General features: G+C 43.3%; 1 long non-coding RNA gene across 1 annotated transcript in view; it reads left to right on the top strand.

Moving 5' to 3' along the window:
• The first annotated feature begins 7,168 nt into the window (after positions 1 to 7,168).
• LOC109962694 (uncharacterized) overlaps positions 7,169 to 26,487 on the top strand; it is a 93,816-nt gene continuing 74,497 nt past the window's right edge. Inside the window, exons 1-3 of the long non-coding RNA XR_002275299.1 lie at positions 7,169 to 7,336; positions 7,441 to 7,594; positions 10,208 to 10,292. This is a non-coding gene — a long non-coding RNA (uncharacterized LOC109962694). The remainder of the gene's footprint in view (positions 7,337 to 7,440; positions 7,595 to 10,207; positions 10,293 to 26,487) is intronic.

Raw genomic sequence — 26,487 nt, 5'->3', positions numbered from 1 at the left:
TCCTCCTCCATGAATAAAGAGACAAATATTGACACACAATTTGTCCTGAGCATCACAGTGTTTTCTAACCTGATGCCATGTTGTTTGTCTGTGCCTTCAGAAGCTGTTACACACCATTGTTGTCCTGGGCACTGCTCTCTATCCTCCAGTTTTCTGGTTGGAAGACAGATGTCAGAAACTGGGAGCAGAGTTGATCCTGGACAAAGTGTTTTGTTTGCATTTCAGTTGTGGCATTAACTGTGTGAGTTTTCAGAGTGAATTTCTTTTAGGCTGCTCCCATTGAGGTTCCCACATCAATACAATCCACCAGGGCACATCCAAAGAGTGGGGCCCAGTGGCTAAGTACATCACCCGATATTCCCAGGTGGTCCCACATCTAAGAGACCTACTAACCAGGCCTGACCCAGAGAGGTGTAGGTTACTCAAAGCAACCAAATCAACCCCTGTAGTCATTCTACTGGGTCAGATGTTCACCTCAGTGTCTCTCATGGAGCTCACGCTGTGACATCGCCCAGCTGTGATTCACTCTAGATACTGTGTCTCCTGACAGCCGATTGCTCATCCTGTGTCCCCGTCCCTCACAGCAAGCGCTCGCTATGTCCTTGTCTTCAGCAGGGTTTTTATACCCGAGCGAGCCTGATGGTGGGATAACTTTAAAATGTTCCCATTTGTCCCCTGACACCCTGAACACAGCAGGACTGATGGTCAGCTGAGATGTCGCTTCATCTTGATGCTGAAGGCCAAGCTGAGTGAACAGTGCTGATGAAGATGATGAGTGGGTGTTCCTTAGGGTCCACATTTGTCAGATGTTTATCCTCAGGAAGATTGCCACTTTTTGTCCAGGGAAGCATGAACAGCTGAGTTTTACTGAAACATGAGGTCACAACAAAGTTTTAATTCAACACAAAGGTAAAATCCTGACCATGCTAGGTGGCTAATGCTACCAAAACAAACAGGTTAGTTTTAGATGCTAACACATCCAGAAGGAAGAGCCCCACATCCAGTCTGAGTCCTCTGGCTGCTTTTAATCCTCTCCATGTCAAACAGCCAAACCCATGTTAACCCTGGTTGTTGCTCTTTCTTTGTCCCACTCTGCAAAAAACCCCCCCCCTCTTCCCTCGGGCAGCCGCTGGTTCAGGCTTTTAGCTGCCCAGAGCTCCTCCATGTCCTGTTTGACATGACTACTGGTGGCTGGAAAAACCATTCTTCTAACCTTGGCTAGGTGGCAGGCAGGGCTGATTTACAGACTGTACTTTGAAAACACAGGGGGGAGAAGCTAGAATAACAAGAGGAGGACTGTAGGTAGCAGGGGGTCATGGGGACGGTGTAGCTGAGAGACATGATGTCCTGTCCCACTTTCACTGGGGTTATCTGACACTGTGGGGAATCTGAGTTAATGCACCCTTAAATGATCCATTTTTGAAAGACATCAGGAACCATTTTTGTCTGTATTCATGTCCTAGTCCGTGTGTGTGTGTGTGTGTGTGTGTGTGTGTTTTGTGTTTGGGGGATGTTTCAGGGGAAATGTGGATATCTGAATGTGTTTCAAGCCTCTGAGCTGAGCAGACAGCAGAAAGGAAACATGTCTTCTCTCCGCTCCAAGCTACTGCAAAGTGAAACCTGAAAGGGAACCGTTAACCCTCTGTGGAAATGTGGACCCTGGCATCTCATACACATTTTAACACATCTAAAATACAGCAGTGCTGATTCTTCTCCCCATCCTCCTCTCTCATCTGTCATTCTCCACTTTCTCCTTTTCCCTGCTGAGAAGAAATAGCATCTTTTTCCTTCCTTTCTTCCCGCATCAACATTTGATCTCCTGCTGTGTATTTGCATGGAGCAGGAGGGCTGCTGGGAAATGCTGTTTTTGCTGTTGCTCCTGTGAGATAAGGCTACATTAATAGAGTAACAATCATCCTCCCATCAGCTCATTGTTATTACCTCTGACTGTGCATTATAAAAGAGCTTATATTGCTTTTCTAAATCCTTGGCGTCGTCAGCCGCTTTCACCCATACAGATTACTCTGCTACAGTTATTTCCATCATTACGATGAGCCCAAGAGAGCGCTGACATCTCTGCCAGCAACAGGTAATCGTCATCATCATCATCATGTCTGTATATTTCTGGCCGTGATGCCTTCCTCGCCCCATCCTGTAGAATTATGTAGGAGCAGCGTCAAAGTGAATAAATGTATTTTTAATGAACCCGGTTTAGCTGGGGTAATGATGAGGTTGGTAAAGCTGCAGCACAGTGCATTATAGAAGCTGGATTTTCTTTTCTCCAGACTGCAGATACCGTCACTGTGGACTAATTATTAATGAATAAATTGGTTTTTAATGGACTGTGGACTGTACTCAGCACAAATGTTACTGAATCATTTGTGAGCAGTTTGTCCTCTCAGAGTTGTGTACAAGCATGTTGTCGTGTTTAGATAAATGAATTTGTTTTTGCAAATTAGCAAAATCACTGAAACCAGACTGTTTACTGTGTTAGTGAAAAGCCCAGGACGGCACGGCTCTAGCTGCAGGGACAGCAATAAGGATATACAATGAATAAGGCTGAGTGAGTTAAAGAGAATATTGATATGGCCCTAAAAGTTGTGCAAACTAAAGGACAGTTTTGTTTGTGATAGAGCGAGTTCAGAAGGAGAATATTAATGTGCCTCTGTTTAAATTAAATAATGACAATGAGTAAAACTACCAGAACAGTGATTAGAATAGTGCAAATGACCACATGCAGCAGCTGGAAGCTGCAACTATAAATGGACGGTAAGCTCTGAGGCCTGCACACACACAGACTTATCAGATTAGTGTTAACAGTTAGTTTGTGTAACCAGTAGGAAATAACTTCCATTACGCTGAGATGACATCCTGTGAAACAACGCTGCAGCATGTGTGATTCAGTGTGTTTGGGATTCACTTAAACATTGTGCCGCTGAGGGGAGACGGCCTGCGAGAGCTAATTTGTTTTCATGCTTTAATAAAACTTTCCCTATAAAGGGCTTGAATTAGGGCTTCTTCATATTAAAGTGATTATCTGTGACATGTTCACATAAATTCACATCAGTTTTGTTTTGTCTTCCCACACATTACATTCAGTTTAGGAAAGGCTTCCTCTCTGCTGTTGTATTAAAGCATGAAAATGATTTGTGTATATTTCAGGTTTGTGAATCCACAGTTTGTCCACAGTGAAACACCTGGACAGTATAAAACAGTTCAATCTCACCTTGCGTGTCATCTTTTCATTTGGCGATACTGCAGCCCCATCTGGTGAGCAGTGAGCAGGCCAGTCAGCTGCCAGGTCATTATTTTATGGTCCCGACATCACCTGACAAAATGAATACATTTTGATGAAAGCAGCAGAATCTGTACTGACATCTGAACTGAGTGAGCACAAAAAGTTAGCAATGAGACAACTGCCACTGGATCTCTGTTTTTACAATATCCTCCTTGAGCTGTGTGTCACTGCTGCAGCTGTAGACATAATTAAAAACTAAAACACATCATCTACACAGGACGTTTTACAGCTTTTTCTGCTGTGTTTGCATTTAGATGCAAAATAACTCACACATTCCTACAGGCCTGAACATCAGACTCCACTGCAGCAGCTGTTATCAGCCACCACTTCAAGATGAGGCTGCAGGTTTCACTTCAGCACTCTATAAAGTGGAGTTTCATGTCATTTCTTTCTCACCATTAAGCAGATGTTGCACATTTTCTCTCACATACAGTGGGATCATTCATCCTGAATAAGAAGAGCTGGTGATACACTTGGCAGCACCAGCCTTTCTTTCTCTCTGCAGTCGAAATGTGAAAATCACTCATCTGCAAAGACAAACTTTAGAATGAAGAAGGAAAATTATTTGTGCTTGGGAGTGCAAACCACACAGGTTTCCTCTCAGCCCTTCACTCATCACTTGTCTTATATTAATAATAAGTCAAACAACTGTGGAATGTTAAAGGGCTCCAGACACCAAGTAAAGATGTTTAGATGCACAGTTCAGACACATGGAGGCAAACACGTGTAAGCCTTGATCATAAATGTCCTCATGTAACTTCAAAGAAGGCCTTTTTATTAAGACTCACCCTGAGTGCAATACACCAATTGCACATTTAGTCAACATACAGTCGACACTGCAACGTTCACACAGTCACAGTTCAGGATTCTAAGAAATAATCTGTAAATTGGTGTTGGTGCAGTGGTGGTGACGTTTGTGTCTGCTGGTTGTGGAACTAGGCAACTGGTTGCTAACACAGCAATCTGACATGGTAGTTTTAATGTTTCAGAGTATTAACCTTGTGTTTGCTTACAGATTCTGCCTCCCTGGATGTGACCTGGGTCTTGTTGTTCATCAGACCATCATCAGCCCAGTCCAGTCAGCTTGTCAGCCTTTGACTATGCCAGTGTATAATCCCTTCACTTCAACAAACAATGCTAGAGTTTGTCTACATATGCTCACAGTGTTTGTGTCCACCGGGAGTCCTCAGTCAGTCCCTGAAGAGAGAGCTGCCTACTAAATCTCCTGTCCATGTTTGGACCCTCATTTTCTGCCAGTGTCACAATTTATTAGCAGGTCCAAGCTAAAACCACCATGGGTCTGTCTAATCCTACAGTCCTGCAATAAATCCTCCTCATGGAACTCATAATGTTCAGTAGTTTTGTTTTGGCTCTGGTTTATGCTACTGTCCAACTTTGCTGCATAGACAAATGTGAGTGCTATTTGACAGCAGCCTCAAATTTGACAAGCAGATTAGTTCTGTGGTCAAAATAAGCTTCTTTCAACAGGGGGTCCTAGCAAAGGTGAAGCCCTTTTTATCTCAAGTCGACCTTGAAAAAGCCATTCATGCTTTCATTAGCTCACGACTTGATTACTGCAACACCCTCTATACTGGAATTAACCAGTCTTTCCTCCGTAGGCTCCAGCTAGTACAGAATGCGGCTGGTTGCCTACTGTCAAATACCCCAAAGTATGCTCACATCACCCCTGCCCTCCAGTCTCTTCACTGGCTTCCGGTACAGTCGAGAATTGATTTTAAAATTTTGCTGTTCGTGTTCAAGGCCATTGCTCCAGCCTATTTGTCTGATCCTTTAATTATTCATACCCCGATCAGAGCGCTGCGTTCCTCTGAGCACTTGTCTCTGGTTGTCCCGCGGGCAAGGTACAAAAAGTGGGGCGATTGTTCTTTTGCTGTATATACCCCCAAGCTCTGGAATACCTTGCCCCCCGAGCTTTGGCCTATAATGAGTTAATGGTTTTTAAGTCTAAATTAAAGACACACCTATTCAGACTGGCTTTTGGCACTTAAATTTTTAGCAGTGGTGCTATACAGGTGCCTACAGGCTTTCTGATTTTATTTCCTGCAATCTTATTCTATTTGTACTTTGACTCATTTTTATTGTGCAGGAGTGTTATAGTTGCTCACAGACTGTTGTTTTAAATTTGTATAATTTTAACTTTTCTTTTGTTGTTTATGTGTCTTAACATGTTCTGCTCTTATTTTTATATGCTCTGTTGTGAAGCACTTTGAGCTCCTTTCAGTGTTGTAAAGTGCTATATAAACAAATAAATTATTATTATTTAATTAAATGTTTAGATTTTAATTTGTCCACACCATTTATATCAGTGAAGCTAAGATGAATGATAGAAGTGCCAGTGATGTTTTAATGAGCACAGCGGGGCAGTTTTGGCAGTAGATTCCAGGAGCAAACATCTGGAGTTATAGCTGGCTGCCTCCCGATCTCTCTGTCTCTCAGTGACATTAGTGTTTATTTGGGCTAGTTTTTGTTAAATCTACTGATTGACTGACTACACACCTCAAGTTGAGCACACACCTGTACATGTACAGTAGTTTTTATTTTTGATTGGTTGTTGTGACCTCTGGCCAGAGTTTGTTTTATGCCTGATGAATGTCTAGAAATGTTTCCTTTTAATTTTCTTTTATCCCCAGTGTAAAGATCTGCTTGTCGCTATATGGACCAGCTTTTCTCTAAAAATCTACAAAAACTTTGATGTCCCATCCAAGAAGTGTGATACAAATGAGAATCCCTGTCACGTCAGCAGGTGTACCTGACACCACCAAAAACAGAGCGGTGTGTCTTTTGACCATCTGCCCAGTCAGGCAGGAGAAACATCTGCAGCGTGAGTGAGCATCTGGCCTCTAGTCACCAACACAGAGGGCAGGGTGTTTACTGACCTCTCAATGGTTCCTCAGCTGGACGTGACTAACGTGCAGGGGTGTGGTTCCAGGTAACTGAGTGCATGACACGTTCACTGAGACCTGCTGTGGTCAGCCTGAACCTGGCAGCTGCTCAGCAAATTGGCAACAAATTTTAATACTTTTACTAATTTTAAAAAGCCTAGGGGAGAGAAGAAATGATGCTCTATCATAACTAATCTAATTAATATACTGAGAGAAGCCTTAGTCACAGGAGATCAGCCAGCTGCTTTTGTTACAAATAAAAGCAATAGGAGGAGTTACATTTAGCAGGGATATACAGGATTCAGCTACATAAATTATTTGTTAATTTAATAGAACATCAGATTCAAAACAGCGTCACAGATTGAATGGAACAAAAGATTTAAGTATAAAAACTACTCATAGCAACAAGTCAGTGAGTCAAAATGCTAAAACAGTAATTACATCACTTTATTGTTAATGATAATTTATAATAATTAGTTATGTAATAGAACTAGGCACAAGAATCTTAAACTGCAGTGGTAGTTAATGTTTTATATAATTTGACAAGATATGGAAAGCAGACTTCAGAAGAGAAGAGACAAGAGAAGTGAAATAAAAATAAAATATTATGAATGCAAGAGGGTAAAATATGATTTAATATTATTTTACGATCAGGTTTTAAATCAAACAATATTCCAACTTAATTAATTAAATGAAATAATTCACCACATTTGATCTGGAAAGTCACAACAGGCATTTCCCCACTGTTTGACATTCTGTGATTAAAAGGATCAATCAAACTGATCAAGCAGCGACTCGTGCGTTTGAATTTCCACTCAGTTTTCCAAGATTTTCCTTACATCTGACACATCTGTATTTCTTCCTTCTCTTTATTTCTTCCACGTTTTGTTTATGTAACTTTACCGAGTAGTGATAAAGTTTGTTGACATAAAGTTTTAAAAGCTGCGAATAAGCGCGGCCACGCCCTTTACGATCCAATATGGCGGACAGGAGATGGAGCGCGAGTTTGAACGCACCGTCTAAACTAAAGTATGATGTTCGGCAGAATTTAGGCTTTTGACAGATAAACCGTGAATTGGATTAAACTTCTGCAGTGTGGACACGTTAAAACAGCGCTAAAGTACCACAGGAACAGGTGATAATCGACGCAAACACCTTGTTCGTACAGGTGTGAACGTTGGATGCTAATTAACCTGCTGCTCTGCTGTACGTGTGTTTTCCTAATTAACAACCTTACAGCGCAGAGACTACATCTTGGGTCTGACGGAAGATGACGATACTGGAGACATAATACGAAATACTGAGCTGCCAGAGCAGAAAAATGCCAAGTTACAGACGGAACTAGTCTGCAGGAGGTTACAGGTGATGGACGGACGAGCTGCTCCACGCACAGGTTGGGAACTGTAACGTCAGCTACTTGCTTAACCTTAATTTCCTCTTTTTAATTTGCACTGTGGCCATTTTATTGGGTACATCCGTACAGTCTAATCCAAGAGAACTGCTCTGCCATAAAGCCAGCTGTTAATGGTCAGGTCTTTGTTGACACCGAGGGGTTAATTAATACTAAGCACATATTGATGGTGTTGTCCTGTACTGCAGAAAGAAGAAACGTTTAGTCAGTGCATTTCTTCCTGTGGTGCCTATTTGTAAACACAGGTAGGCCGTGCACATGTGGAGGATTCAGTATGGACCCATGACACACCTTCCCATCTCATTTTAATCATGTTAAAGTCATTCTTCAAATTTCCACTTTGCTTAAGTAGTAGTTCTTTACTGTTGCTGGTCCTGTTTTGCAGCTCTGTGTTGGTGTTGGTTGTCTGTCTGTCTCTGCGCTGCTGCTGCTGCTTTGGTCTCTTTTATTATTAAACCTCTACATTGTCTGAGCCAGATCCATCCCATTAGAGGAAACACAACAGAAATGATGTGACTTCTTGGTCTAAACAAAAATGTACTTTATATGTGTGTTTTTCCAACCTCTCCTGGGAAAGAGACGAAGGATTTTCAGACCAACATCAGTTTGAACTGTTGTTACTGAAAAGACAAGACGTGTGCTCTTCACTTCTCCATGGTTATCTGACAGCTGCAGTTAGAAACCTCCGAGTGACGGGCAGCCTTCTTCAAACTGGTGGTAAAAGAAATTCTAAACATTAAATAATGGACTAAAGATAATTGACTCAGTTTGTACAGAAACTGTATTTTTAGTGGGTCTGAAAATTCGTTTGTCGTCTTGAGAGCGGGTTTGACAATCCACACAACAGTAGATATGAGGCCTGTTCCCCACAGCGACACTGTGATGCATGAGTGTTGTTTAAACCACTTCAGCAGAGTGATGACTCTTATTTTTCATCTGTGCTCACTCTCTCTGGCCCTTTTCATTACACACATGCGCACACACATAATTAAGATGTGAGGTGCACATAGCTCCCAGTGCCTTTAAATTTGCTCTGATTGGTAATTAGCTGAGTAGAGCAGAAAGGAAACATTGACTCGGCTTCTTAATTTCATCTGGAGATTGAAATAAAACGGTGATGAATGGAAACAGCTTCTCCCCTGAAATATAACCTGCAATCATCGTCTTAGCAAACCTATGAAAAATATCAACACTTGAGTTTCCTTTCATCAGCAGGTGAATTCAGCTCGGCTCCAGGAGCGGAGACTCCTTCATCTGGTGCATAATGTCTCTGCGTGTGCTGTGATTACTGTGGCTCTGCTGACAAATATCGTCTGGCATCACACATATAGCTTGGTATTGTAGCGCTGCAACGAAATGTAGGCAGCAGCTGCTCTGATAACTGATTAAACACTGAAGTGATTCCTCAAGCAGCTGTGAGGATTTGCTGCTGACCTTTGTCTCATGCCAATAAACAGACAAAACAGACAAAGTGAAGACTTCAATTAGGGATGTAGCAAAATGTTAACAGGCATTTTTCACATTTTTAAATCAAACAATTAATTGATCAGTTGAAGAAATAATCTGCAGTGTTGTCAGTAATGAAAATAACCCCAGCCCTAGTGCATTATTAGTAATAAAATTTGCAAAACTTTTGCAGGCATAGTACAAAGACCTATACTGTAGATGCTGTCCCAGCACAAGCAGCTGTGCCAGGAACCACCTACTAGTTTTAAAAGTGCACTGCTGTCAGAATATACAAGTTTTTGCCCTCTACTTTCTTTCTGCACAAAATGCTGGTGTGTGTTACTGTTGCTGAGTGTCGGTAATAACGGATCCGTTTGGCCTGAAGCCTCTTCATGTTGTTTCGGTGCTGTTTAATGGCTTTTCACTTGTGGTTCCTGACACTGCTGAGCTCACATGTGCCTGGGTAACGTCAGCTGTTGATGGGTTATATGTCATTTACATTTAGATGGCTCTTGTTGCTGTTTAGTGTAAGAATCAACCTGTGTGTTCAGTAATGATGAGGAAACCTGCTGAGCAGCTTTACTACAACGCTGTGCATTTTCCTCTGTGCGCCTGAAATTGATTTTGTTTTTTTCTGTCTGGTTTTTCAGGTGAAGTCCTTCTTCTCTTGTTCGTCACTGCTGGTTGCTTCTTAGAGTTAACAGAGGCTCCTGAAGCACACAGATGTTTAACTCACAAAATAATGTAGTTGTGTTGGTCGTGGTGGCGGTCATCTTGATAAGTGTGATTGTGTGCAGCAACTTACAGTAGATGCTTTACAGCTGTTTCTGTCAGATGCTGTAGGCGACAGGCTGGTAGGGTCAGAGTCAGACTGTCCGTTGTAAACACTACAAGGACGAAGACTGAAACAGAACGAGTGTAGGAAGATGAAGAAATATATGAAATTAGGACCCGGATGGTAACTGATGTTTGTAGCTGCATTTCTGCTCTGGTACCACTTCACCCGGGTAAACAGGAAGAGAAGTACTGTATATTTGTCATCCTTCACGTTGAACTTTGTAGAAGGACACAGAGCATTTAGAAACCTCAGCCATAGCTTCACGGAGTGTTTCTGTTCTGGTAAGTGATATGTGTGTTTCCCTTTGACAGGCGGATCAGGACAGTGCTGGACAGAACAGACTGGATCTGACAGACATTGCCATTACGTCTGAGCAACAACAAGCTGCTGCCAAAGGTGAGGAAGCTGGTTTTCTGATACTCTGGATGTTTCATGTTGGTGTGTGCTGTGAGATGTGGTTGTTGTGTTCTATCCTGAGCCACCTGGGCCCCGGGTTGCTGCACTGATGTCTGTACTGAGGCTCACTGACCTGTCGGTGGTTAAAGTTGGCGTGATGTGAGTGTGGTTGGTCTTCTAGTCTATGGTTTTATCTTTGAGTGGCACTGTCATTTCTGCTTACAGCGGTTGTCTGAGATTTTGAGTGCAAAGATTTGTTGTAAACAAGACAAGATGTCAGTGCTGACGTGTTGTGCATGTGCTGCTGCAGCAGCGTCTCTGCTCAGTCTCGTTGATTTACTGTTGTCCTCAGGATGGCAACGAACAGAATACATCCAAGACAGCATGTAGCATAGGGGACGCAATCGGGAGACACTTTCAGTCCACAACTAGTCAGAGCCACCGTGGAGATGACTGACATGGCAGTGAAGTTGTCAGATGTAAGTCTGATTGATTGCATGTCAGCTGATCAGTAACAGTTGACACATTATACTCGGACAAATTATGAGACACTGAGCCTTCGTGTTTTTCGCCACACAGCATTTCACGTCTTTTTAGCATTTCAGATTGTAACTGTGTAATCTTTGGTCATGTTGTGAGTAAAGAGCAGCTGTTTCAATTCTTCCTGAAGCTGCAGGCCTAAAAGGCAACGACTACGGTTTTATGGTCATTTCTTGCTTTTTCAATATAACCAGGTCTGAAGTAATTATTTCATTTGCTTACTCAGTAGGACTAGACTATTTAATGTTTGGGCTCTGTTAGCAGTCTGCCTGTTAAAGCAGAAAGGTAGGAACCATATAGCTAGAATACACTTAAATATTTATCACAAGTCATATCATCATCGCAATTTGAACAGTGTCATTGCACCACACATTTTCCTTATATCATGCAGGCGTGTGTGTGTGTGTGTGTGTGTGTGTGTGTGTGGTTGGTCACCGTCCCAGGCGAGGTTGACTGAGGCCCTACATAAGGTAATCACATCTTTATGTATGTGGCTGCTTGAGTGTGTGCACATTTCTATGATGTTCTGTTGGTATGTGGCTCCAGACCTGTGTGTGTGTGCGCGCGTGCATGTAGTAGTGCATCTGCAGTTTCCTCGACTTATTCATGTTCAACCTTCTGTCTGGCAATCTCCATTTTATTATTTTTTGCTTGAATTTTTTCTATAACAACCTCTGATGGCGTGACAATGGCTGCAGGAGGAAATCCTGTGTGCGTGTGTGTGTGTGAGTGTAGTGCACCTGCAGCCAATCATGAAGGCAGTCTTCAGTGACTGTCTTTCTATCAGTACGCCCATAAAAATGGAGACGGCTGTAAAGCAGAGTGACAGATTTAAGAGCCACTGCTGATGATTTTTAATGCTGCCATCTTTATTTTGGTTCCTTCGCTGCATTTCTCTCTCTCTCTCTCTCTCTCTCACACACACACTCTCACACTCAGTGGTCAGATTATTAGGCACACCTAGCTCAAACTAAGCCAGTCTAGTCCAACTGGCCTGCAGTGTTTCACATGAGTGTGATAATGTTCAGTTGTTCCTATAGCCACCAGGTTATGAAAGCAATGGTTCTTTATAGATTGTGCCCCAAGGGAGGTGCTGGGGTGTGTTTGTCTCTGTTCTGTCTGGGTGGGAGGTGTCAGACTTTTTAACCCCTGTTTAGATACAGTGAAGGAGCTGCAGTTGTTTTTATACACACTTCCTGTGTTTTAGTAGTCTGAATGTCAACACAACACATGCAAACAAAGCACATTAGGTTCCCATTACTGTCACGAGCACTGGCAACTTCTGAGCCCTAATTTCCCACACACACACACACACACACACACACACTGCATCCCGTATTTAGGTGGACAAACTATCACTGAGCTAATCGCTGGCTGCTTTGTGTTGTTACACTAAAGGGATAATCTGCTCGTCTTTATCTGCCGTGGCAAGTAATAGGATTTACACACACACACACACACACACACACACACAAAGCTGTCCAGTTGGCCTGAGGTAAAGCTTTGTGTTAATCCTTCGTCTGTTGATCAGAAAATCGCACAACTCTCCCTCTCTGTTATGGTTCATGTTAATAAATATGTGAAGGATTATACAAACAATGAAATAAATGGGTCCAGTCTCACTGCAGTGGCTTTGAGCTGCTTTATTTACTGAATTTATCTTTAGAGTGATTTAGTTTAGTTTGATCCATCCCATATGGTTTTTAATGCCAGTATGTTCATAGGTAAATGTAACATTTCCTGAGGTTGTCTGTCAATAAACAAATCTGACCTTTAATCTGACCAAACATAAGTTTGTGACTAATGTGACCTTGTTATGTATTAAACATCCCACTATGCTTGTGACATTGTGTCCTGCAGCAGACGTTTACCTTCTGTTCCAGATGTGAGATCAGGTTTCAGACAGTGTAAAGCGATAAACAGAAGTGTGACCCATGCAGGTCACTGACCCCTGCTGTAATATCAGTGCAAAGTGTTGAGGGCGCGTGGTGAATTTCTTTGCACAGCCTCTCCACCAGGTCACCATGTTTGTCTTTGAACTTTAAAAAGGGTTTCGACCAGCTTCTCTTCATCTGCCTGCATCATTCGGGTGCTTTCAGATGACTGTGCACAATGAACGCACACTTCCAGGAACCCTCTGCCCATGTGTGTTATGTTCTACAGTACTACACTACAAATAGCCTATATGAGCGGGCAGGTATTCTCACAGAATTTAATTTAATGTCTAACCCAGGTAGCACTGCTGGCTTGAAACAGGCTTAACAACACTGGCCTCAAGTTAATTTTCCACCAGCGAGGATCTGATGTAACCACCTCTCATCGAGCCATAATCTCAGGCGATGAGCCAAACAAGACACCTGGCCTTGAAAGTGGTTTTCTTCTTTGTATAAAAGGCTTCTCCTCTGCTGTTTCATTGGACATGTATTTGCAGTGATTAGAGAGGGAATTGGTTGGAGATGGAGGCTGGGCTCTGTGGCTGGATGATGAAAACAAAAAGGCTTAAACTAGGATGAAGGTGATCAAGGGTGATTTCTGCTGCATTCACTGGCCGAGACCTTGAAAGTTCAGGGAACTGAGCGATAGAGAGGGAAAGAAATAATTCACAAGTAGACAGCAGCACACATGCAGACAGAGGGGTGAATGAAACTGTGGGAGAAGGGGAGAAAGATTAAAGGTGCCCTGTGGAGTAAACACAGTTATGTTTACATTCTCAACATAATACACTGAGTGGATCCTCGAGGTCAAACACACCTTATAAAACATTTACAAGGCTGATTTTTAAAAAGTTTTACAAGCAAGGATCCAGCATTGTTTACATCCAAGTTTTCTCACTTGCTGTTTTCTTCTGTCATTTTTTTTGACATATCATTTGGCTTCTTGGCTCATTATTGCCACTTGCAGGGCACTGGCAAAACAGGGACAGACAAAAAAAAAACTGCTCCATGGTTCTACTAGAGGTCAGACTCTCTACAGGATACCTTTAATTTAAGCCATATTAAATTCAAGCATTTGGATATCCCACGTGTTTTTGGCCAGTTTGTTGTCCTACAAAATAGTCAACCACATAGTGCACAATTTAGTCTGATTTATGTGCAGGCTGTGAATATTTATGGGAGCTTCCAGATGTGGTGATGTAGGCTGGGTTCAACTAAAGGAAGACAGGATCACAGTGAGCTTGACTGATTAAGCTAGCAGCCTGTTGCACCAGCAAATTACAAGTTTGTTCAGAGTGGGTGTCTGGACTGCAGCGCACACGCTGTGTAGCGTAACACATAAAACAGTGTTGCATCATGTGGAGCCCACAGCGCACACTGGACCATTGATAAAATCAGAGTCACAGTACAGAAGCCATGAAATACTGTTCTAAAAAGTAAATGTGATCTAAAAAAAATCTCAGGGGAGATGCACTCCACTGCTTTGGCCTTGGTTGGAGAAAAGGAAAGAGGTGCCACTGCTTCCAAGAACTGATGAGCGTTCTAATATACATAAATTCAAAACACAGGGCCAGGCACAGCTGCCATCCATTGTGAATAAGACCTGGCTTTTTAGCCCCGTACCCCCAGGACAGCCCGACAGATTCAAGAAGTGCACAGCTTCACTACAGGGGCAACTGCATAACGCCGAAGAATGCTGAACTCTGTGCTGATATCCTATGACACAGTGCGACCGACGGCCAGGTGATCGCCAATCACAGTCATCTTGATTTCAGCAGAAACTGAAGCCAAGAGTTGCTTACTGTGAATTACTGTCAAACAGAATGGATGAGACATAGGCTAAAACAGAAAAATTACATGTAAAACAAGATACCGTCAGGAAACAGTTGCAGTGCAGGTCATAAACCGGGTGCTTTCAGATGACTGTGCACAATGAACGCACACTTCCAGGAACCCTCTGCCCATGTGTGTTATGTTCTACAGTACTACACTACAAATAGCCTATATGAGCGGGCAGGTATTCTCACAGAATTTAATTTAATGTCTAACCCAGGTAGCACTGCTGGCTTGAAACAGGCTTAACAACACTGGCCTCAAGTTAATTTTCCACCAGCGAGGATCTGATGTAACCACCTCTCATCGAGCCATAATCTCAGGCGATGAGCCAAACAAGACACCTGGCCTTGAAAGTGGTTTTCTTCTTTGTATAAAAGGCTTCTCCTCTGCTGTTTCATTGGACATGTATTTGCAGTGATTAGAGAGGGAATTGGTTGGAGATGGAGGCTGGGCTCTGTGGCTGGATGATGAAAACAAAAAGGCTTAAACTAGGATGAAGGTGATCAAGGGTGATTTCTGCTGCATTCACTGGCCGAGACCTTGAAAGTTCAGGGAACTGAGCGATAGAGAGGGAAAGAAATAATTCACAAGTAGACAGCAGCACACATGCAGACAGAGGGGTGAATGAAACTGTGGGAGAAGGGGAGAAAGATTAAAGGTGCCCTGTGGAGTAAACACAGTTATGTTTACATTCTCAACATAATACACTGAGTGGATCCTCGAGGTCAAACACACCTTATAAAACATTTACAAGGCTGATTTTTAAAAAGTTTTACAAGCAAGGATCCAGCATTGTTTACATCCAAGTTTTCTCACTTGCTGTTTTCTTCTGTCATTTTTTTTGACATATCATTTGGCTTCTTGGCTCATTATTGCCACTTGCAGGGCACTGGCAAAACAGGGACAGACAAAAAAAAAACTGCTCCATGGTTCTACTAGAGGTCAGACTCTCTACAGGATACCTTTAATTTAAGCCATATTAAATTCAAGCATTTGGATATCCCACGTGTTTTTGGCCAGTTTGTTGTCCTACAAAATAGTCAACCACATAGTGCACAATTTAGTCTGATTTATGTGCAGGCTGTGAATATTTATGGGAGCTTCCAGATGTGGTGATGTAGGCTGGGTTCAACTAAAGGAAGACAGGATCACAGTGAGCTTGACTGATTAAGCTAGCAGCCTGTTGCACCAGCAAATTACAAGTTTGTTCAGAGTGGGTGTCTGGACTGCAGCGCACACGCTGTGTAGCGTAACACATAAAACAGTGTTGCATCATGTGGAGCCCACAGCGCACACTGGACCATTGATAAAATCAGAGTCACAGTACAGAAGCCATGAAATACTGTTCTAAAAAGTAAATGTGATCTAAAAAAAATCTCAGGGGAGATGCACTCCACTGCTTTGGCCTTGGTTGGAGAAAAGGAAAGAGGTGCCACTGCTTCCAAGAACTGATGAGCGTTCTAATATACATAAATTCAAAACACAGGGCCAGGCACAGCTGCCATCCATTGTGAATAAGACCTGGCTTTTTAGCCCCGTACCCCCAGGACAGCCCGACAGATTCAAGAAGTGCACAGCTTCACTACAGGGGCAACTGCATAACGCCGAAGAATGCTGAACTCTGTGCTGATATCCTATGACACAGTGCGACCGACGGCCAGGTGATCGCCAATCACAGTCATCTTGATTTCAGCAGAAACTGAAGCCAAGAGTTGCTTACTGTGAATTACTGTCAAACAGAATGGATGAGACATAGGCTAAAACAGAAAAATTACATGTAAAACAAGATACCGTCAGGAAACAGTTGCAGTGCAGGTCATAAACACCGCCCCTTCCATGTTAGTGGATGGGACATGAGCCAAGCCAAAAATTCAAAGTTCAAAACAAATTCATTTTTCCCAGAGGTGATTTCTGTGGTTTTTTTCGTAGATATCATCACACTGATGTGTGTACAAATGGTAATTTTTTTGCCTCGGAGGCTACCGCTTGATTGTCACCTGAAAACCAAACACTTCTGATCTCTGCCAATTGAGCAGTACATCTCTATTTAATACATTTGAAAAAAAAAAAACACTTTCACATTTATAAGCAATAAGATTTTGATATATGCCAAGTCACTACACATGTGAGGTGTAAGACATCCATTGAACGATATATAAAAACTCAGGGTAAAATAAATTTTTAAAAATGTTTTTATATTTTTTTATGGCTCATTTAAAACCCGGTTTCTGTCCCATCAACTCATAGTGGACTCCCTTCAGCTTGACCTTCAGCAGTCCTGCTCCTTGCCATTCATGGCAAGTAAAACGCAACCACCAGAGACAAACTGAATTTTCACAGTAATCGGAGAGATGATGCAGTCTCTCTGTTCTGCAGACCCACAGTAAGTGGCAATAAGAAGATAATCAGATCTGCTTTGGACAGACTGTTTCCCTGCCTTCATGGCCTCCACACAGCGGTGGCGACACCTCGCAGATCAATCTGGTAGATCTGCCGGACATCAAAACTAATTCTACATCTCTTCTGTTTCTGCTTATTTCACTGCTCTGACAGCCTGTTTTTTTTACAGCTGTTTCAATTTAGAATAGAGCCTGTTTGTGTCGTACGCAGAATCTGCTGAGACACTTTTGGGGATAACTACCTGTTTGGGTACCGGTGCCCCCAGGGGACAGTGTGAGCCCTGAGTGAGCTGCCAGAGCCGACGTTTTATTCTGAAAAATGTCACTTTCAACACATCTGTAGTGTGAGAGGTGTATTTTCACATTGCGTACAACATCATGAGGTTCACATGGATGCTGGGTGAAAATGTGATACTGTAAAATATCAGTGTGGTCTGTGAACTGTCAGAAAACACTTGGGAAGTTAACTGATGTCTTTCAGGTGTTTTGTTTTGACAACTCACATCAGAGCAGAGGAGATGCATAGATCTCCTTTTACTGCTGCATTTGTTGGGTCTGAGTGTCATTCAGTCCGCAAAGCAGCAGGACCAGGCAACATCCCTGGGCGGGCTCTAAGAGTATGTGCCAATGAGCTGGCTGATGTTCTCAGCACCATCTTCAACCTCTCCCTCAGCCAGAGCACCGTTCCCACCTGTTTTAAGACCACAACCATCGTCCCCCTTCCCAAGAAGAGCCCAGTCACCTGCCTGAACGACTACAGGCCAGTGGCACTCACCCCAATCACTATGAAGTGTTTTGAGATGGTGGTGCTGGCCCACATCCAGAGCAGTATACCGGACACCCTGGACCCCCTGCAGTATGCTTACTGGCCCAACAGGGCCACCTCAGATGCCATCACGGCTGCCCTCCACTATTCCCTTTCTCACCTGGAAAATGGAGACTCCTACATCAGGATACTCTTCATTGACTACAGCTCCGCCTTCAACATAGTTGTCCCCCACAAACTCACCCACAAACTGTCCACACTAGGTCTGCTCCCCACCCCCTGCAACTGGCTCCTGGACTTTCTGACTGGCAGGCCCCAGACTGTCAGGATTGGCAATATGACTTCAGCCAGCATTGTTACAAACACTGGCACCCCACAGGGATGTGTCCTCAGTCCCATCCTCTACACCCTGTTCACCTACAACTGTGTTGCCTCCCACAAAGACAACATCATCCTGAAGTTCGTGGATGACACCGCAGTGATAGGTCACTGGTGGGCACGAGGCAGCCTATAGGAGGGAGGTGGCTGGTCTGGTGTCATGGTGCAAGGACAATAATCTCAGCCTCAACACGGACAAGATGAAGGAGGTGATAGTGGACATGAGGAAGGAGAGGGGAACCCATCAGCCACTGTTCATCCGGAGGCTCGAAGTGGAGAAGGTGAGCAGCTTCAAATACCTGGGTGTCCACATCAGTGAGGACCTCACCTGGACACATAACACCAGACAGCTGGTCAAGGAGGCTGAGGAGGTTTGGCATGTCGCCTAGGATCCTCAGCAACTTCTACAGCTGCATCATTGAGAGCATCTTGACCAGCTGCATCACTGTCTAGTACGGCAACACTACTGCTATGGACCACAAGCGACTGCAGAGAGTGGTAAAGACTGTGGAGAAGATCACCAGGACTCCACTGCCCTCTCTGCAGAGCATTTACCACCGCAGGGTGCGTAGGAAAGCTGCCTCCATCGTCAAGGACCCCACCCTCCCCCAGCATGGACTGTTCATATCCCTACCCTCCAGTCAGGGGCTCAGAAGTGTGAAATGCAGGACCTCTAGACTGAAAAGCTCTTTCTTTCCGACTGCCATGAGACTCTTAAACAGCTGACTCAGGATCTACCTCATGTAATTCCATCTGTACCATTTACATACTCATTTTGCACATGCATAATTGCACACTCACTGCTGAATATTTGCACATCACAGCTCCCACGTAGCACATATTCTCTCAGCATTATATTGTGTTCTTGTTGTATTTTTATTTGCTTCCTTCACTTGCTGCTTTAAGGTGCCTTAGGTTTGTGTTACTGCCTATTTAGATTTGTTATTGCTCATCTACTTTATATTTCACTTGTATTTTGTGGCATTCATGTAGACGGAAAAGTAAGAATTTCATTGTACAGGGAAACATGTTTCCTAACTGTGCATATGACAAACACTTTGACCTTGAAGTGTGTCCACTTCTGGAGTAGATCTGAACTAAACTGAGTGGGCGCAGGATCTCCTCTGCTCACTGTGCATGTTACAATCACAGTGTGTTTTGAGAGTGAAAACTGTAGGAGGTTTGTTCTGATGAACTGACTGAGCTTATTTTAAGAAAATCAGTGGGCTGAAGATTTCACTTATTCAATTTTTTTTATAGAACTGGATTTACAAACGGCTTAAACTTTCTTTTGTCTGTTGATCACTCAGTCCTATTGCTGGTGTGGGAGGACTTTAATTTGTTTACGAGGTTCTGTCTTTGAAGCATGGATATATAATTTTACTGTTTATGACTTGACGTGCACATATGCATGACCTCGTTCTCCCCTTGTTCGGGTTACCCAGTTTGGATCAGGTTTAAACGTCCTTGGGTCTGTTTGGGTTTAGTCTGACTTTGCCCAGGTCCCCCTCTGGATCAGTAGTTAATATTGATTCAGCTCTGAGTCCGTTAATGTGTGTGTGTCCATTGAAGCCTCACTGAGAGGCTGTGTGTGCTTTGCTTAAGGGCACCTCAGTGGCAGTAATGAGGCTGCTCTTTGTCTTTCAGTTAGGCTGAAGTTTTCTTGGTGGTCTAGCGACTGAACTGGTGACCTCGCAGCCACAAGTTTATTAGTTTAGAGTAACCAATTACTAGTTAACGTAATAAGTGGAAATGGCGGAGTCTAACGTTTCTTTCATTGGGAACATGTTCTTCATGGTTGTTTTTTGTGATAGCAAGGCCCAAATCACAGGAGAGGGAGAAAGTACAATGCAGGAGGATGCTGAGTTTGCTTGATTTGTGTTGTGCCCACAAACTGAGGATGAGGAAAGCTGACAGAGGTCTGACCAACCAGTACACTTTCCTGAGAGCAGCTGACGAGGTTAAAGGAGGGGGTTTAGTAATCGTAGCAGCAGCAATACAAGGCTTGGCTGAGTAACCCTGCTGGATTCTTAAAATGCACAAAAAGTATTGCTACTGTTAGACGATATAGATAGAATACGTGTAATTGTCCTCGAAAGAAATATGGTCAGAATATGTATCCATCCTCACACAATCAGGATAAAAGTGGTACTTTGGTCCCAGATCTCCTCTACATGGGGGAAACATTTATGTACTCTTTTCTCCATACATTATTTTTCTATGGAAGGGTGCAGTGGAACTTGTTTAGTTCCGACCTTAGTGTTGTTAAGATGATGCCGTTTAAGCAGGTGCCTCAGAAGTTATGTAAGTCCTCTAACCAAGTCATTAACATGCTGAACCCTCACTTCGTCTTATCCTAATGCTTCTGAAAACCCACCGATATGAAATGCTAGTTAGGTAATGTTTTTCATCCAAAGTGTTGGAGAATGACAAACCCCAGGGTGAGGGAATAATCTGCATGCCGACAGAAACACGGGAAAGCTGGAGAAGAGGACAAAAGAAGGAGAGAGAGCATGGCGCTGTGTGAATTTTTCAGTGCAGGAGGCAATGGCATTTTTCTGCAGGGCAGACATGTTCTTGCTGTTCACACAGCACTCACATGGTGTGTTAGAAGTCAACCTTCGCTCTGCTTAGCATTGCAGAGCAGATGAGGAGAGCTGCTAAGCACCCTGGGTAACGTCAGCAATGTGGAGCACACAAGCTGTCTGCAGCAGAATGAGTGAATACACAAGCAGGCTTTCCTGTTTGAACAAAATGTGCACTTGTGTCTAAAAGCTGATGTTTGTGTGAGTGTTTAATCAGGTGTGTCTCGTGCCCCTGTGCAGGTTTATGTCAGGAGGAAAGAGCTATGCTTCTGCACAGTTCCTCAGATCCATCAGTGTACAGAGCGTGGACAGAATATCATCACGCCTGTATAATGAGGCACAATCAGTACAACACAGTCTGAAGAATGAGCACATGTCTGAGTAGGACCATGTACAGCGTTTTTTGACATTGTCAGAGACTTTAATTCTTTTATGTTGGATTTTACTATGTACATTAAAAGCTGATGGGCCATAAAAACATTAGCATGCTGGGGAACACTGGTTAGGAGCCAACTGAGCCCAGAGCTAATAGACATACAGTACTGGGAGCTAAGTAGTTAAACTCATGTGGTTAGTGAACACACTGGGGATTAACTCATTTGGAGCAAACATATTGGCAACTAGCAGTGTGTTTGTGTGACCTGTGTGTTTTTGTATGAATAGTTGACTGAGCCGAGTGTGTGCGGCACCAGAGGAGTAAAAGATCTGCAGCATCTGCATATGAGTGGGAACTGGTCTTGTTCTCCGAGCAGCGCTGTGCTCGGCTTCAGGAATACTATTCAGAGAATGGTAAAGCAGAGGACTTGGCTCGCCATGCAGCTGACCCTCCACTGCACCTTCATACCCCCGTGACACATAAACAGCACACCGAGGAGGGCTTCTGGGTTTCATGTCTGCCTCCACTTTGTTAAAGGTTGAAGAATGCACTTTGCTGTGTGACCCAGGGAACATTAACCCTGTACACTCCAATCCAAAATTATCTAGCTGTTGTAGAACAAGCACTTGAAAAGAAGTTTGATTACAGTGTTTGCCACTGTAGACACAGTCCGATAAAGGGATTTTATGCCTGCTGTAGTGGGAACACGTTTATGTCAGTGTTGTTTGAACTGTATTAGAGAAAAAGCATAACATTTTTTCTTTCTCACTTGGGGAAAAACAAAGGAAGCAACATGAAATCAGAGTGGGTACTCAATGAGATGCTTGTCCCTTTACACAGCATCCATAAATCCTCTGGACTCTTAACAAACACGGTGCGACTGTGTATCCACATAGAAAATCTGTCCTAAACACTGTTTGTCATTCCGTGGACAGCTCGGGGCTCTGTAGGTGTCGTGAGTTGTGCTGCTTAAAAAATATTATAGCCCATATATATATATCAGCTGAGATTAGTTTCACTCACCAAGAGTGGAATGAATTCAAACACGTACTGACTAAAGGTGCAGCAACGCTAGTTCAGAATAAAAGTGTTCAGGCAGTGAAACCAATGCACATAATGTTTGATAGTTTCAGTTCAGTGTATGCACAAGTAATACTGTTTTGCACATGAAGGTTCCTCCTTTAATAGGCTGGAAATGGCTGGTTAATGCCTAGTATTTTTGTGTTTATTTTGATAGAAGGGAGGTAACAGGAAATGAGAGAGAGGGGAGGGACGCCATTCATAAAATGACCACAGAAAATCTGTTTGACATACAGTATAAATGTTTACTTTTTTGATACTAGGAATAGAATTAACAGAATTACTTCACTGTCCCTGGTAGGCTAGTGGTTAAGGCGTAGTGCTCTCACTGCTGTGGCCTGGGTTTGAGTCAGGGTTGCGTCCGGAAGGGCATCTGGTGTAAAACACGTGCCACATGTCAACATGCGAGTCGTCAGTGTGACGATTCGCTGTGGCGACCCCTAAACGGGAAAAGCCGAAAGTGACTTTATTACTTCATTTGCTAATCCAGGAAAATGTGCTGGTTTCCACTAATTGGACAACACAACACTAATGTTAAAGTTTGTTGGAATGACAAATTACAACCAGAATAATTCAGTACCAAGGTACAAAATTGAAATGCTAACGTTAGCTTGCTAATGATGCCGACATGTACACGTTAGCCAGCTGCAGTGCTTATGCCTCTAACAGGAAGAAAGCCACATCTGGTCAAATTTTAGGCATTTGGATGCTTTTATTGCTTTCCATCTCCGACATGCCAAACTGACGTTAACCCTGGTTTACCTCGTTCTTTGTCGCCCGCTTTCTCTGCTGCAGAACGTGCCCTCTTGGGTCTAACAGGTTCGCTCCCATCCTGGGTTGGACCTGCACAGGGAGCCTCCATGGTTCGTCTCTGAAATGAGCCATACTGGCTTGAAAAAAATCACCTTGTAACCTTGGATCAGTGGGGGCGTGGAAGAAATGTGGTGTGTATTTTTCACAGCAGTGGCCTCAGAGGGCAAGAAATAAATACGGGGCCTGAAGATAACAGAATGGGTGGCGGGTGGGAGTTTAGTACAGCAGGGAGAAATTGCTTCTAGACAATTTTTTACTTGATTTATCTGAATTTGTGCTAAATCTGAGTTATTGCAATTTTAATACTACAGTGTTGCTCCTGAGCAAGGGAAAGTACTGCTCCAGTGGCAGCAGGTCAGACTGTGGTTGTACTGAACAGCGTCAGGGTGTGAATGTGATCTGGGTGTTCCTGAAAAATAGAGGTGGGCTCTCAGAGAATCTGCCCTGAATACTTAAAGGTTAAAAAACCCTGAATACATAAACATGAATAAAAAAAAAAAAACAAAAGCTATACACATTATCACTTTCCTCACGCAGGTGCACCAACTTCCTCAGTGTATTTTCTCACTCAAAAGTCCTTCAGCCACCTCTGTTTACATCTAACACGGATGAAAGCGTCCTTCTGGATTCAGCGGCTCAGTGTCCTGCAAAGAGGAGCTTGTCCTCATAAATCTGTGCAACCAGGATAATCTACAGAATATTTATCGCCCTGTTCAGTCAAACTGTCTCTACCTGTCTCCATCCACTCTCTTTTATAGAAAGTGTAGTGGTGCAGGCTTTGAAAGTGTTTGTCAAACTTCAGCAGTTCTCTCCTATTTGAGTCATTAGGTGAATTTTAAATTGTTGGGAACTCTCCCAGAGGGCAGGCACATTCCCTCCCCACTGCCTCCAGCAATCCCCTTGTGTTTCCAGTAGACAAAGCAAACAACAGAAACTTTTTTTTAGCCTGTGTATGAATCTCTGTCTGTCGCTGCTTGATAAGTGAACCACAGGACTGTCTCCAGCTGTGACGTCTCCTCATTCACACCTCAGTCGCACCTCTTATCCCACGGACCATGCCTTTGCTTTGTGGCTGCAGTCAGAGATTTTTCTGGTGTTTTTACATCCTCCCTGCTGCTTTCTAAGACACCAAGAGTCATAAACGCTCTTGACTCAGGTGCATCCCTTAAACTAGAGCTTTGAGTTGAAAGCCAGATACTGAAATTTTGGTTGTTCCTCTGAGTGCAGTTGCTAACCAACCTAGACTAATTTTATTGTAAGTACACATACAGGTGACAAGACAGGTTGACCCCGTATAGACTCTCCAAGTCTCTGACCTCCACTGGAGGGATGAACACCGTTCTTCCAGAAGATATTCCCTCATGCTAACCTGACTTGCTGATCTGATACTTAACAAAGCAATTCAAAACATCCTAAATATCAGGGAAAGTCTAAAACTTATGAAATGTTGCACCTCCCTCCCTCTTTGTTATTTAATTAACATATGTGATAGATATAAACTCATATTGAGGTGTAGATGACTGAATGTAGGACCATTGGCCAGTGTAGGAAGAAAAAAGTCATTAGCTTGTCTCTCGTCGAATGAAATCAGTGCTCCCAATTAATTGAACCCAGCAGCTCATTACGCACAGTGAGGGTGTGTTGCCACAGGTCAGTGTCTGAGCTCGAGACACACGGGTGGAGCCAAAGAGAGGACATATTTCTCCTCAGCTGTGGGAATGAAGTTTTCCAAGTGTAAAATTAAATCTTCTGCATGGGAACATTGTTTGTAAAAGCTAACAAACAAAAAGAAATGAGCGTCGTTTGAGATACATTGATAGCTAGTCAAGTGCAGAAGGTCGACAAAGTTATTAAAGCTCCTCAGAGATGTGAGTCCAGCTTTCAGGGCACTTGGTCCCTAACTTATTCAGGCGACCTCTGCGTGTCTTTGCACCTGTCAGAATTTACGGCGGATGTCTCCTTTGGCCATGTAGCAGTGACAAGTTGAGTGATAAAGTGTCCTGCCTCCGCTCTCACCAGCTTGTACTCAGTGTAACTAAATTTACGTTACGGTTTCCAGTGAAGGGACAACACAGGTGCTGTCACACATGGAGTGTGCAGTGTTTAACATATGAAGGGCAATGGTGGAAAACCAATTCATTAAACTGGAAAACTCTTCACTAGTGAGACTGGACTGGACTAGTGCAATGTACTTGGCCAGTTTACACTGGTTTCTTTCTGTGATGTTCTGCAGTGTGTTGGGGATCAGTCCCTTCTTGCTGAGCTTCTTGAGGTTGAGATTCAAATTTTCACTCAGTATTTGCATTCATAGAGCATCTACAATATAAATGTCATCTGCTCTGCAACTTGTGCACTCATGCAGCCCCATGTCAGCTCACTCCCACTCCCATGTTTCAGTGTTAGCACTTTGCAGTCACTGTGGCAATCCATGCCAAACATGCTGGACCCATTTGAGCCACACACTTTTGTTGTGGTTTCATCAGACCACTGTGCTGCCAGTATTCATGTTCTTTGGCAGTGTTTAATCTCAAAGTTTTGTGCAGTTTCTTCTTCTCTGACGCCGTCCGTGGAGGTTGACTTCACACGGTGTCCTTCACTTTGTCTGATCAGTCACTGAAACCATAATTTCCACATGATCATTGTGCCAAGTCAGGCTCACCTGGTATCTGCTTTTCAAGGCAAGGCTATGTAAATCGTGTATGGCACACCTTGTGTTACTAGTAGCATGGCCCTTCCTGTACCTCCAAGCCACTGCAGTGTTTCAGCTCATGTTCAGCAGCGACCGATGCCCTTGTATCCTCTCCATTTTATAAAGCTGCCAGTCTGATTTCTTACCAATTCCTCATCATGTGGAGCCATATTTCACCAGAATCAACCCAGAGCTGAGAAAACTGTGGTATTCACTGATTCTTTTACAACCTTGTCACACACATCTCTGATCTGTTTGAGCTCCTCCTGGAGATGTTTACGGTAACTTCGTCAAGCTGCTGCTGCTGCCTTGATTCCTGACAGACAAGAGTTGTAAATCCCCAGACAGCTAGAATTCCTTCTCAGGTAAACATCAGGCATTTTAGGCATTTCAGCAACTGACAAAACTGTTGTTTTTCTGGTGAGGAGCACCTTTGAATGCACCTCAGAGACACAGCTGCAGTTATATGTGACTATGTGGTGTAGCTTTGCCAAAAAGGGACCCCACTGTGGTGGTTTAAAGAAAGTCGAGTGGATTTTCATAGAAATAAATGGAAAACCGTGGCTGGCTGGAAGCTAGGGAATGAATTAAACTGATGTGATTCATGTTGTAGTCAATAGTAAAGTACTTGGATCGTAATAAATAATATATGCAAAGGGATGCGGGTTGACATTCTTAACATCTTAAGACAGCTGTATTGCCTCATGGATTAAAAGGTGGCTGTGGTTTCCTTTCTGCAGAGTACAGGCATCTGACGTGTGGTATTTTTGTTGACTTGTGTGTTTGTGCACTCATGACT

This window comes from Monopterus albus, unplaced genomic scaffold, assembly GCF_001952655.1.
Source record: "Monopterus albus unplaced genomic scaffold, M_albus_1.0 scaffold67.1, whole genome shotgun sequence".
NCBI classification, from domain to species: Eukaryota; Metazoa; Chordata; class Actinopteri; order Synbranchiformes; family Synbranchidae; genus Monopterus; species Monopterus albus.
This window is presented reverse-complemented; position numbering and strand designations above follow the sequence as displayed.